Source organism: Mustela erminea, chromosome 13, assembly GCF_009829155.1.
Source record: "Mustela erminea isolate mMusErm1 chromosome 13, mMusErm1.Pri, whole genome shotgun sequence".
Taxonomy (NCBI): domain Eukaryota; kingdom Metazoa; phylum Chordata; class Mammalia; order Carnivora; family Mustelidae; genus Mustela; species Mustela erminea.
The window spans coordinates 58,590,976-58,604,882 of NC_045626.1; the positions used below are offsets into that span (position 1 = coordinate 58,590,976).

Consider the following 13,907-nt stretch of genomic DNA (forward strand, 5'->3'; position numbering starts at 1 on the left):
GGAGGGAAGCCAGATACGGAGACCACCTTCTGGGTAAAAAGAAAGTTTTGGATGGGCGGAGATAGTTAAGTCTTCCTGGAAAAATACTTTGGTCTCAGGACTCTGGATTTTTATCATTCCTTTGCCTGCAAGAACATTATGTTACTTCTGAAAAGAAGAAACTTGTTGAAATATGTATGGTTTTCCCTACTAATTTTGCTTTTCTAAAAACAAAAAAAGACAGCATCCTCCCTTTGCTTCCATTTCCCCTCTGTTTCCCCCCTTCTGGTTTCCCCCTGCCCTCTCTACCAGAAGGCGCACCCAGGAGGGCTCGGCAGCTTCCACTGGGCACTGCTCACACCGGCAGCTGCGTGAGAACACAGGTTGTCTCAAGGGGCTTCCGCGATCACCCTGTTTCGTGAAGATTAGGAGAAATGAATAACTTCCTTTAAAAAAATTGGCACCGAGGCTTGTTTTCTTTTCTAGACCTCTGGAAAAAACTCGGTGGTACTATGTGAAGGAAAAATGAGTTAATAAAACTCTTCCTAGCTTGTCCTTATTTTTGTACCCAGGAGTGAGTGGAAAAATCAGACCTTTTCAAGATCACGGACCCCGTGGCAGCTCGGGCGTGCTCTTGTCTGTGTATACAAAGCATGTCAAGACTGATTAAATTATCTAATTAAAATAATGATCTCCAAGAGCCTGCTTGTTTTGGCCAGAGGAAGGTCAGCTCAGCCAGCCCCTTCTCTGTGCTGCTGGGGAACCCCTTCCCCGTCACAGGCTCACACAAGCCCCGCACGGGCTGGGGGCCCCAAGCCTGTTCCCGGAAGAGTAAGGGTGGGACCCACGTTCGCCAGTGGGGATAGGACTCCCTCCAGCTGGGACTGAAGAACACTCAGACCCTTTCTTTGTCAATATCTATTCACTACAGAGACTTCAAATATGACAGATTTAGGCAATGAGTGATTTTAGTCTGTGCACAGCTTGACAATTTGATGGACTTGAGCTCATTGTCATTTTGTTTGGGTGGGCATGGTAGTTCTTACAAGCCAAGGGGAGATGTTATAGCAGCCGTCATATCACATGATGGAAGCAACTACCTCCAATGCTAAGTGGGTGTTTCTTCCTTCTCCCTCCCCCACGTCTCGATCCATTTTCCTTCCTCCAACATTCGGTAAGTTCCGTCTATGAGGGATCCGTGATGGCTCACTAAATATGTGTTTTTAATATTCAGTAATAATAGTTGGTTAATATTTTCATGAAATTTCTTAAAGCTCTGTGTGCAACCATCTTACTTGGAGATATGGGAAGAGAGAAAAGAGCAAAATGTCAGCTTCTGCTGGGAAATTGTTTACAAAATGTTATCATGATTATCTTTCCATTCTGGGTGCTCTTCATTCCTTCGTGTAGATCTAGATTTCCATCTGGTATCATTTTTCCCCTGCCCAAAGGATTTCCTTTAACATTTGTTGCTGTGCCGTTCTGCTGGGAATGAATTCATTCAGCCTTTATATGTCTGAAAAAAAAATTATTTTGTCTTTATTTCTAAAAGATTTTTTTTTTCTTTTTTTACTCTGGATACAGAGCTCCAGGTTGACGGTTTCCCCCGAGTATTTTCAGGATGCCGAACCGCTGACTTGTGTTGTTTCTGAAGAGAATGGGGCAGTAATATTTATAATTTTTCCTCTTTTTTATTTTGTCTGTTATTAAGATTTTTCTTTTTTTTTTTTTTACCACTGGTTTTAAGCAATTTGATGATGATGTGCCTTGTTTTCTTCATATTTCTTGTGTTTGGGGTTTGTTGGATTTCTTGGATCTGTGGATTTAGAGTTTTCATCATATTTGGAAAAAAGTGGGGCCAGCAGATCTTTGATATTTTTTCCATGCCTACCATTGAGGATTCCAATTATGTATATTAAGACTCTGGGCTTCACAACATAGTGATGTTCTAGTCTTTATTTTTTAGCCTTTTTTTAAAGTCATTGTTCCATGTTAGATTTTATTGCTAGAGTTCAACTTCCCTGCAGTCGGGCTCCTAATTTCATCCAATGTAATTTTCATATCAGATAATATATTTTTTACTTCTAGGCGTTTGATTTGAGTCTTTATTATATAGTCCATGTCTTTCTTGAACACATTCATACCTTCCTCCACCTTTTGGAATTATAATAGGAAATGACAATAATTGCTTTATTGTCCTTGCCTGCTAATTTTATCCTTTGTGTCAATTTTTTTTTCTTTTCTGTTCTTTCTTCCTTTTTTTTTTCCTAGAGAGAGAGAGAGAGAGAGAGAGAGCAAGTGAGTGAATGTTAGCAGGGGTGGGGGAGAGGGAGAGAGAGAATCTTAAGCAGGTTTCATACCCATTATGTAGCCTGATCAGGGCTTGATCCCAGGACCTTGAGATTGTGGCCTGTGCCCAAATTAAGAGTCAGATGCTTAACTGACTGAGCCACCCAGGCTCCCCAATCCGTTGGGTTGTTCCTTAGTCTGGGTATACTGTTTGATTTTTTTTCACTATGGGTTTTATTTTCTTGCTTATTTGCATGGGTGGTAATTTTTGGTTGGATGCTAGACATTTTATCTGTATATTTTACCTTATAAAGTGCTAGGTTTTGGTATTCATTTCAGTAGTTCAGGGTTTGGTTCTGGGATAAGTTATGCTACTTTCTTGGAAGTCATTTGACCATAATGAAAACTGCTTTTAAGCTTTGTTAGATGGTGTCAGAGTAGTCCCTAGTCTAAGACTTACTTTTCCTTCCTCTTCACATGCCTTACCTGATGGTCTGTATCATATGACATTGCCCACTCTGGCTGGAGTCTCTCCAGGAGTCTCTCTGCTACTCTGCCTTGTGAACTCCTGCTGTTGTCATGGCTTTCCTGATTCCTCAGCTCTCTCTTCTCAGCTCCATGAAACCACAGGGCTCTCTTTGGGCTTCCCACCCATGCCTTGAAGCCTGGAAGCTCTCTCTAGGCAGGAAGCCGGAACAATCAATCATAGGGCTCATTTGTTGGTTTCCCTCGTCTCCGGGATCATTATCTTGTCTGTTGTCCAATGTCTGGAAACCCTTGTTTTTGCTATGTTGTCAAGGGTTTCAGGTTTTTAAGATGAGAAGGTAAATCTGGTTCTTTTTATTCCATTGTGGCAGGCTAAGCATTGTTTTAGGCTCTGGAATATAAGAAACACTAAGACTGAATTAGCTTCTGCTCATACAGAACTTATAAGGAAGTACAAAGGAATTTTTATATATTCACTCATTCATTCATTCACCAAACTTGCTTGGTTCCTTACTATGTGCTATTCTAGGTTCTTAAATTGTAATGGGAGAAGGAGGCAGACAGAAGTTGAGTATAATGTGCTTTAAAGAAAGGTAAGGGGGGTTGTGATGATGATGGGGTGGGTGGATATCGATATTTTAAATGGAGCAATAAAGGATAGCATCTCGGTGGAGGTGGAAATTGACTGGAGACACAAATTAGGTGAGATTTCTGGCCAGAGGAAGACGCTTTCAGGCCGAGGGAAGAACAAGTATAAAGATCCTTAAGCAAGAGTTTGCTTAGCCTGTTTTAGAAACAGAGGAGGTCAGTGTGGCTGGAACTAAGTGAGCAAATGGGTGGGGTTTGGGGTCAAAAAGATCAGGGGCTTGATCTTGCAAGCTGTGTAATAACAACAAATATGGGAGCATTGTGAAAGGAGACCAGCCTGACTTTGCTGTCTGCCAGCTCTTTCTTAAGTGAACCACTTGATTTTTTTAAAAGATATTATTTATTTTTTGAGAGAGAGAGCGAGCAAGCACATTGGGGTGGAGGGGCAGAAGAAAAGAGAAAAACAGACTTCCTGCTGAGCAAGGAGTTCAGTCCCAGGACCCTGAGATTATGACCTGAGCTGAAGGCAGATGCTTAACTGACTGAGCCACCCAGTCGCCCCTTTAGTGAGCCACTTTTAAGGATAACTCAGTAAACTGAATTTATAACCTCCTGGTTCTGTTAATTAATTAGTATTTTGTGATTTTTTTACTATTGTTTATTACTATGTTTCTCCATCCTTTATTCTGACAGAGACTCTTGATAATCCTTACTTTTTTGAAAGGTGTAACTGGTTCGTAGGGAGGGTATGTGATATAAGGCCAAATACCAAAGCAATATGGCCTTGTTAGAATTATAAATCAGATCCCCTGAATTTCAGAGGATCTGCTATGCCTGCTATACTAGGATGCCCCCAGGTAATATGTGAGTGGTATTTGAGCTAGTTTTCTTTATGGTAGGCTTATTCTTTATTCATTAAAAAAATAAAACTAGGGGCACCTGGGTGGCTCAGTGGGTTAAGCCTCTACCTTCAGCTCAGGTCATGATCTCAGAGTCCTGCGATCGAGCCCCGGATCAGGCTCTCTGCTTAGCAGGGAGCCTGCTTCCTCCTCTCTCTCTCTGCCTGCTGCTCTGCCTACTGATCTCTCTCTTTTTCTCTGTCAAATAAATAAAAAAAAGCTTAAAAAAATAAAACTAATATATTTTCATGGTAAAAAATGTAATGGAAGTTCCATTCTGCAAAGATAACCACTGTGAGCCGTTTTTTTGTTTATCTTTCCAGAAACTTTCATTGCATTTGAAAGCGCAGACTTGAATCTGTATAAGTTTTTTGTTAAACAAATATGAGCTGACATTTGCTCTCCACTATGTATTTTTTTTTTTTTTTTGCAAAGCTTTTTATAGGGATCTTTGCATTTCAGTGCAGAAATAGAACAAATAAAATTTGTATGGACTTTCAAAAACCCTGAATATCCAAAGTGATCTGGAGAAAGAAGAACAAAGCTGGAGGCATCCTGTTTCCTGATTTTAAATGATACAATAAAGCTACAATAATCAAAATAGTATGGTACTGGCATAAAAATAGGTCAATAGCATGGAATAGTGAGCCCAGAAAGAAACACACACATATATGGTCAGTTAATCTATGACAAAGGAGGCAAGACTGTACAATGGGTGAAGGACAGTCTCCAATAAATGGTGTTGGGAAAACTGGATGTCTACACACAAAAGAATGAGACTGGACCACTATCCTAGCTTGTAGACAAAAATAGACTCAGAACAGACTAAGAACTTAAATAGAAGACTTGAAACCACAGAAGGGTCAATATCCAAAACACATAAAGAACTTATAAAACTCAGTATAAGAAAAAACCAACAATCCAAGTAAAAATGTGCAGAGACCTTGAACATTTTTTTTCCCCAAAGAAGATATACGTATGGCCAAAAAGTGCACACAAAAGATGTGCAGCTTCAGTAACCATCAGGCAAATGCAGATCAAAATCACAATGAGATATCACCTCCTACCTGTCGGAATGGCTATTATCAAAAAGACAGAAAATAAGAAGCGTTGGTGAAGATGTAGAGAACAGGGAACCCTTGTGCACTGTTGGTGGGAATGTAGATTGGGGAAACCACTGTGGAAAACAGTATAGATGTTCCTCAAAAAATTAACAGTGGAAAATAAACAGTGGAATAATCATACAAGCCAGCAATTCTGCTTCTAGGCACTTGTCCCCTCCCAAAAATGAAAACATGAATTTGCAAAGACATATGTACCCCTATGTTCACCACTGCATTATTTACAATAGGTAAGATATGGCAGCCACCTGAATGTCCATCTCTAGATAAGAGGATAAAGAAAATGTGGTGTGTATGTACAAAGGAATATTACTCAGTTGTGAAAAAGAATGAGGTTTGTCACGTGCAATGATGCAGATAAATCTAGAAGCTATTATGCTAAGTGAAATAAGTCAGACAGAGAAGGACAAATACCATATGACTTTCTTTAGGTGATATCTGGAAAACAAAACAGGTGAACAAAACAGAAACAGACTCATAGACACAAAGAACAAACTGATTGTTACCAGAGGGGAAGAGGTGTGGGGGAGGGACAAAATAGGTGAAAGGTATTAAGAGGTACAATCCTCCAGCTACAAAATAATTAAGACATGGGAGGTACTATACAGCGTAGGGAAAATAGATGATAATATGTAACAACTTTGTATGTGACAAATGGTAACTATTCTTACTAAGGTGAGCATTTCGTAACCGTTATAAATATGGAATAATTATTGTACCTCTGAAATGAATACAATATTGTGTGTCAATTATTCTTCAATAAAGAAATTAAAAAGTGAGCTAATTTCATTCCATTATGTCTTTTTTCTTTTCTTTTTTTCCCTAATGCTGTTTTAGGGGATCTTTGTGTATCACGGCTGAAGAGACTTCTCTAAAATGGCTCCCATGTGCGCATTTTCTTGGTTTCATCCCCTGAACCCACTCTTGGTGGAGAATTAGCTATCTTTTTCAGCTTTTTTGGACAGCAATATTCTTGTTGGTGTATCTTTATGAGTGTGTTTCCTGAAGAGCTTCATCATTTCTTTGTGGGAGCAGACCTGCGTTGACTCTCTCCTGGCCTAGAGTTGACTACTTCTCCAGCCTCCTCCTTGTGTCCAGCCTTTCTTCTCATGTGTCCACCTCCTTCACCGTATGCTCTGCTCTGTGGAGATACCCATAGTATCTTCCGTGTTGCCTCAGTGAATAATCGAGTGAGGGAATGAAGAGTGAGCTGAGGAAAATGCAAGGCATTTCTCATGGTGGCTCTTGCTCAGGTTCCTGTCCTTGGAATACGAGGGGACCAGCTGAAGGAAGTAGGCCTGCCAGAAAACTAAGGGGGCTTCAGCAAAGCCACATCCCAAGCTGCGTTCCACCATTTTTTGGTTTTTACACTCAATAGCTGTCTTCTGAAGGTGAAATCATTCTTAGAGTCGATTTAGAGTAACTAACTAATAGAGTTAACTAATACTAACTAATAAAGTTAGTATTAGGATGCTAACTAGTTCTCTAGGGAGCCCTAGTTGGTCTTAGCATGGTGCCTGCTGCTAAAGGGGGTGGGGAGAGAGGCACGGGACAGGCCAACTGTAGAAAGAGATAAAACTGTTAGGAAACCCATCCTACTTTGCACTGTCAGCTTCTGAAATGATAGCGTATCACTGTGCGCACCAAAAGAGGGACAAAATCAACAGTGTTAATGGAAAACTTGTGTCTATTATGTACAAAGGAGTATCCCGTACTTCAGGCTTTCAGTCCTTTGTGCCGAAGAGAAGTCTGGTGAAGCACTGTTGTCAGAACAAAGATCAAAGCATGGCCACCCTGTCTTTCTACCTCAGATTCCTCTCCTGCTTGGCTGTCTGCAAAGAGAGAATGTAGCATGAGCTAGAGGGCAAGCCCTTCAGGCTGTTTCTTCTCCACCTGTGGGCTCTGCCCCAGGGTCTGGCTCCCTGCTGGGCAAGTGGTCCAACCAAGATCCTTGTGTAATTAATTCAGTGATGGCTTTATCATTTAGCCTCCAATGGTTGGAGGGGCTTGACAGAATGCCACAGAGTGGGAAGCTGGGAGAAAGGAAACACCAAGCTACTTGGTTGACCTCGTCAGTTTTTATTAGGATGCTTGGGGATCATCTTGGTGGAATTTGTGTATGTAAAACACATGTGCACACACACACATTTGTGTGTGTGTGTGTGTGTGTGTGTGTGTACACAGAAAGTGGAGCAATTTTCTTGCCTAAAAGTAGATGTGAACAAAATAGCTTTCTTTGGATTTCTTAACCTCTATAGCCAATTTAACCTCTATGATTCTTTTTTTTTTTTCATTTTGGAAAGGAGGAAAGATGACTTTCTTTCCATTTTTTAAAAAAGGTTTTATTTATTCATTTGAGAGAGAGAGAAAGAGAGAGAACACAAGCAGGGGGAGAGGCAGTAGGAGGGAGAAACAGACCACCAAGCAGGGAACCTGATGTGGGGCTCGATCCCAGCACTCTGGGATCATGACCTGAGTGGAAGATAGACATTTAACTGATTGAGCCACCCGGGCGTCCCAAAAGATGGCTTGCTTCTCTATATGCAGAGCGTGTATCTTTTGGTTGATCTGCAGATGCCACTGAACGCTGTTTAATGGGATGTTCTATTGAGAGAGGCCGAGATGGTGGGTTGGTGGCATTAGCATTTGGGGTGAAAAGAAAAGATGGGATGATTGTCACAGAGGTTTCAGTATGTTTGTGTGTGTCAAGGGCATTCAAGCACCAGTCTTTCTCTTGGCATGGGACTGGTTGGTTTGGGTAATCTGGGGCTCTGATCTCAGCTGGTCCTGCAGCTAACAGAGATCTAACTCAGTTTACCCTAAGGTTCTTGTCATTGACGGGATGAGGGAATGAAGTTGGCCAGGCATTGCATGACAAGCCAAGTTCTCTTTGTTTGACCTGGGATTCTCTAATCATATTTGTCCATAAAACTTTTTTTTTCTCTTTTCTTTGTAACATAAAACATATCAACAGCCCATGGAACCCTGTGTCCAGTGCCAGGCTCCCAAGGAAAGATCCCTATTGCCCCAAGGGCACCAGGAAGTTTCTTGCAGATGGAGGCTTTATTGCACAGCTGTTGGGAACCCATTGACTACAGAGCAGCTGTATGGAAACGTTCACTCAGTGTGGTGGTGGCCCATTTTTATGTCCCATACTTCTGAGTAGTGGGTACACAGTACATAGCGCTGTGATCACAAATTTCCATCAGGTAGCTTCCAAGATGAGTATATTCAGTTAGATACGAATATATATATGATGTTACAATGTTTCATGTTTACTTGTTGCTACCTTTATAAATGTTCTATAACTTGTAGTTATTCTAAAAATTAGATTGATAGTTAATTTCATTTTCAAGTGACTTGAGATGATTTTTTAAAAAAAATCCCTTACCAAGTTAGAATGAGAAGAAAGAACATGTACAACTGGGAGTCCCTGACTCACTCATTCACTCAGATTGGTTGGTCTAAATGGACTTCCAGATGATCGAGAAGACTGATCAGCGTCTGCCTATTGGGTCTAAAATCACACAGACATTTGTATTTTCTGTGGATCAAGACACACAAATCCATGCACTCTACAAATTCCGTGGAGGTTAAGCTCTGCCTCATAAATAGAGGTAGCCTTTTAAAACAGACAATCAGACATTCCAGCTACGCGCCGATAAAACTGCCATTCCTCCCTATTTTTCTTAGAATCTTGTGGGTATTAAAAAATAATAATGTCTTGCCTTCTTGAGCTATCAAGTCAGAAAATCTGTCTCACCCGGGTGAGGGTGAGGTGCCTGAGCTCCAGGCATCCAGGCAGTAGCCTGTAAATCTTACAACCTCACGCAGCTGGAGGTCCCGAAGGAAATACAATCCTCTTGACTGGCGTCCACCGTCAGGGATAAGGGACACCTGCAGCACAGTCACTGTGGTCCCTTTCAGCCTGAGGTCCTGAGACAGACATAGGATGCTGGGAGAGCTTGATGTGGAGAACAAGACCTTCAACCCTTGTCCCTAACTTACCATTCATTTCTCATGGACGGTGAAATTAACCAACCCGGAAGTGTCACAATCCTTTTGTTTTCATGCTCCTTATATATGTTCTGTGTGGTCCAGGCTGGGACCTGCGTCCCGCCACCCCTCCTCCTGAACCCTTCTGCTCGCACCCTTTACACCTGTGCCCCTCCTCCTGTACCCTTTTTTATACATGTACCTTTTTTATACATGTACCCCTCCTGCATTTGCCTCCCACACCCTTCCTGCTGCATTTCCTTCTCTGGTACCTCTCCTCCTGTACTTAATCACACACCCCTCACTCATGCAGGTCTTGCCAGTGAGATGGAGGTACTGCTTGGGATATGTGGGGGACAGTCAGTGAAGCAGAGGTCCACCTCCCCCCTCCCCCACCATGTGCACGATGGAGAGAAGAAGGTGGAGAGGAGACAAGAGAGAGGAAGCCAGGGTGCATCATCAGGAGAAATGATAAGGTTATGGAAGGACAACCCCCAAGGGTTGAAACAGGACTGACAAAGCATTGGTTTGCACTCACTTTTTCTGTTGATGGTTGAAGATACTACATGTTTGCAGATCAGAAACGCAAAGACTTGAGTCCTGGTCTCAGCTCTGCCAACACGTTCCAGGGGGATCTTAGGCTGATCACTTCCCTCCCCCTGCCTTCAGGGTCCTTCTCTATAAAATGATGGAACATGCCAGATAACCTTCAAGGTTTCTGCTGGTTCTGGAACTCTGTGCATCCCTTCCTTACCCAGGGCCCCCAAGGAGGAGCCTTCCTTAGCTTTTGCCAAAATGTGATCTGCAAGGGCCAGCCCAGACTTATGCTGATAGCTGCAGTTGTAACCACACAGGGGAGCGAACCTCTGTTCTAGATACAGCTAGTACGTGACCAAGATGCGAGGAGGCCACGCCCCCTCCTCCCAGCACCCACCCTGGTATTCTTTATGGGAGGGCACGGGAGTATGTTATGAGATGGCTTCATTCATAAACAGGCTCCCTTCCTATTCCCCACTAACCTTCAAATTCTGGCTCGTCTGGGCTGCACACCTTTGTTCTTTCTATGGGGGATTTCCATTTGTTGGATATGCTCAAATCTTTTTTTTTTTTTTTTTTAAAGGGGTTGCCCTTCTTGATATTTTGGTTTTAACTTTTGAGGGTGTTTCTGCTTTTAATAAGGTGGTTTCCTTTTTCCTTGCCCGACTCTTTTGCTGGGAAAGATCAGAGTAACGACCTGAGCTGGTGGGATTTCAGGTCTTCCCCCGATAATGAAAGCCACAGTCGTAGCTGGGGAAAAACAGTACTGCAAAAAACCCCATCAGTCCCCTTTCCCTGCCCTGTTCTTATAAACAGAGGGCAAATGTTACTGTGGAAACCATAATATTGCCCAAGTAATAAAACCATCTGGGGTTTGACTCCTTTTTTTCTGTCTTCAGACGGCATTTATTACTGTCTTGGGATTCAACATACCTGTTTTTGCCAGGCAAGCGATGTGCCAGTAGTGAGCAAGGTCTTTACTACCCTTCTCCCCCCTTGAACTTCTGTTGAACCTCAGTCCACATGAGTCAGGCCAACGAGGACTTGGTTAGCCTCCTCTGTTGGTTTTACCCGTCTTCGAGGTGTTTTTCTCACTGAAGTATCAGTTTCTGTGAACTTTGGGCTTCTCTCATCATGCGCTGTGTTTGAATGAATGGTGGGCACAAAATGCCTTCATATCCTTTGGGTTTGAGTGTCCTGGTGTTCGAGGAAGACGTCTGCACAGAGGGGGTGCCATTCTGATGGACGTGTGTCCTCAGGCCACGTTGTTCCTGGGGACGCAGGGGGTTACAAGCCGGACAGAGCCCCCGTGTTCTCATTTATACAAAGAGAACATCTGTGTATGTGTTATCTCCTGGGGCTGGAGCCAAGGCTAGGTGGAGAGCTTCCCAGACACATTCAGAGCTGTCCTAGTCAACGAGGATGGTGCTTCCAGAGAGCGGGGCTAGGGTTCCTCTGTTCTCCTTGCCTCATGTCTCTAATCCAATTAAGGCTCAGGTAGAAAGTGCGAGAGCCCAGAACCCAGCAGCCATCCCCTGCCACCCTTGACAAGAGTGGGAGGGCCCTGTGAAGTGTGTAAACCGAGAGCCCATCAATCATGGTGATTCAAGGAGCCTCGAGGGGTCTGGTGTGTAGCAACCATGGGGAGGTGGTCTTGGCAGGTGGGTGGTGGATGGCCGCCATCTGCTCCTTCCTTCCAGCCCGGAGCCTCCCTTGCCTCTCACATGATGCTTGGTGCATTGGGAAGGGGGAATCTTATCATAGACCTGGGGTTCCTTCATTCCAGCAGAACAAATTAAATGAGAGTCTTCAGCCAAAATCCTTCTGTATTTCTATTTTATGCATGACACGTAGCTAACCCCACAAGGCTTTTTGCCCTTAGTCCTGGGTGTCGGGGATAGGAAAGGCTTTAAACTTCAGTCCGTTTACATGTGAGGGGAATGAAGTCCAGAGATGTCAAATAACTTGCCTGTGGTCACACAGCTTGTTACTCGCAGACTGGGGACCAGAACTTAGCTCCCCGGCCTCTCGGCCAGCTCTTCCCACTTCTCGGTGCTACCATAGGAAGCGCTATGCTTGTGGAGTATAACTTGTCATATAATACACCCACACGTACGTGTTTATCAGTTTCTAAACATCACTTTGCTGGCATTGCCATCGGAGGCCCCGTGGTGCGATGGAGGCGGGGGGCCAACACCAGAGCTTCTGTTCTCTGAACTCACTCATGGGGGCTCCTGGGCAAGTCACCCCACCTCCCAGGATCCCATTTTCCTTGCTTTGGAATAAAAGTTCCTATTTCAAGTCCCCTTCCAGCTACACCAATCTGAATTTCCTGCTAAATGGAACCATGTTTCAAGAATGCTTGTTGGTTAAAAATGTTTTATAATAAATACGGATCTTGTTGAAAAGGGAGTAGCTACTCCGTGGGTTGCGTTGGTCCTTTCAGATCTTTGCATGGCAGTCCTTTCAGACTCTTAACTGTGCACAGCTTTGAATGACATGAGCAAAGGGCTCTGGCCAAGTATGGACAGAGGTCTGTAACTTTGGTCTCTGGGCAAGACAGCCCTGTTGGCCTCATCGAGGAGCCAGGTACACATCCCGTTGGATGCCTGTCTTCCTGCCGGTGCCTCTGCCCTGGGTGTCCTGGCAGAAAGATGTAGCCATGGGGCCTGAGGGATCCATGACAGCAGTCCCGGGTCTTACTCTGCTGGAAGGGGACTCAGCTTCAGTCTGGATCTCCACCCACCTGTGCAGTGGACGGGCTACTTCACCACCAGACCCAAACACAGCCCTTTGAGGTTCTTCAGGGTACACCGTCTGCACGAACGCTGACCTGAGCAAAGGCCCGGATGTGGTCAATTCTGTTATTCATATTAATCAGGGGGGAGGGCACTGCCTCATAAATAATTCAAAGATGCTACAGATCCTCAAATCTTTTTCACATGGTCTGCTTGCTGTAAGCTTTCCGCAAATGTTTATTGAATGACTGCATACATTAACATACAAATGAATATTTTGCAATAGGTTTTGGTATTCGTGTTTGCACATCTGTCTGTTGAATATTCCGAGGATTTGCAGCAGCTCTCACAAAATGATGAAGGACACCGCCAAAATAAACCCCAGAGACCAGGAAAACCGGAGGGTGCTGAGGTCCCCCTGCTCGTTGCTCGGTGGCAGGGAATGGGGCCATCCCTTCAGCCGATACAAGCCTCCAGCCAGAAACCTGTCCAGCCTGGAGCTCTGAGGCTCCCGCCACACAGCATGCTTGACCTGGGGGGGAGGGGGTTGAACACCTATTCTGGGTTTCTAACTGACTGCCTGGCCAGAAGATGTTCATGTCCTTATTCCTAGACCATGTGATCATGTCCTAGCGAAAGGACTTTGCGGATTTCATTAAGCACCTTATCAGAGGGAGATGATCCTGAATGGTCTCGGTGGGCCCAACTGAATCACACAAGCCCTCGGAAGCAGAGCACTTTCTCCGGCTGGAGTCTGAGAGATGAGGCAGAAAGAGGATTTGGAGAGAGTCACATCAAGAGAAGGGTTCCATATGTCTTGCTGGTTTCAGGAGGGAAGGGCAGTGAGACAGGAATGTAGGTGAGCCTCGGATGACAGACTACAAAGAAATGGGGACTCTGGGCCTAGAACCATGAGGACCTGAATTCTGTCAACGCACTCAATGAGCTTGAGAAGGAGTCTTCCCAGAGCTTCTCGAAAGGTCTGCAGCCCTGCTGACACCTTGATTTGGGCCCATAAGACCCTCAACAGAGATCCAGCTGAGCCACACCTCACCGAGCTTCTGACCTGGGGAAATGGAGTGATAAGTGGGTGTCGATTTAAGGCATCGGGTTGTGGGGGTTGTGGTGATTCGTTGCTACAGTAGCCTGTGAGTAATGGAGCACCGCCTTCAGCTCTTGGGACCCTGTTTTCCTCTGAGGAGTGGAAGGGGTTGGGCTAGGTCTCTGACACCTTGCCCAGCTCGTGAGTCCTGGGATCCGTGATCGGAAATTGA

The 13,907-nt window shown here is 44.2% G+C and overlaps 1 long non-coding RNA gene across 1 annotated transcript in view; it reads left to right on the plus strand.

Annotated features, from left to right (window-relative positions):
- Positions 1–1,013: 1,013 nt before the first annotated feature.
- LOC116572062 overlaps positions 1,014–13,907 on the plus strand; it is a 43,731-nt gene continuing 30,837 nt past the window's right edge. Inside the window, exon 1 of the long non-coding RNA XR_004278114.1 lies at positions 1,014–1,153. This is a non-coding gene — a long non-coding RNA (uncharacterized LOC116572062). The remainder of the gene's footprint in view (positions 1,154–13,907) is intronic.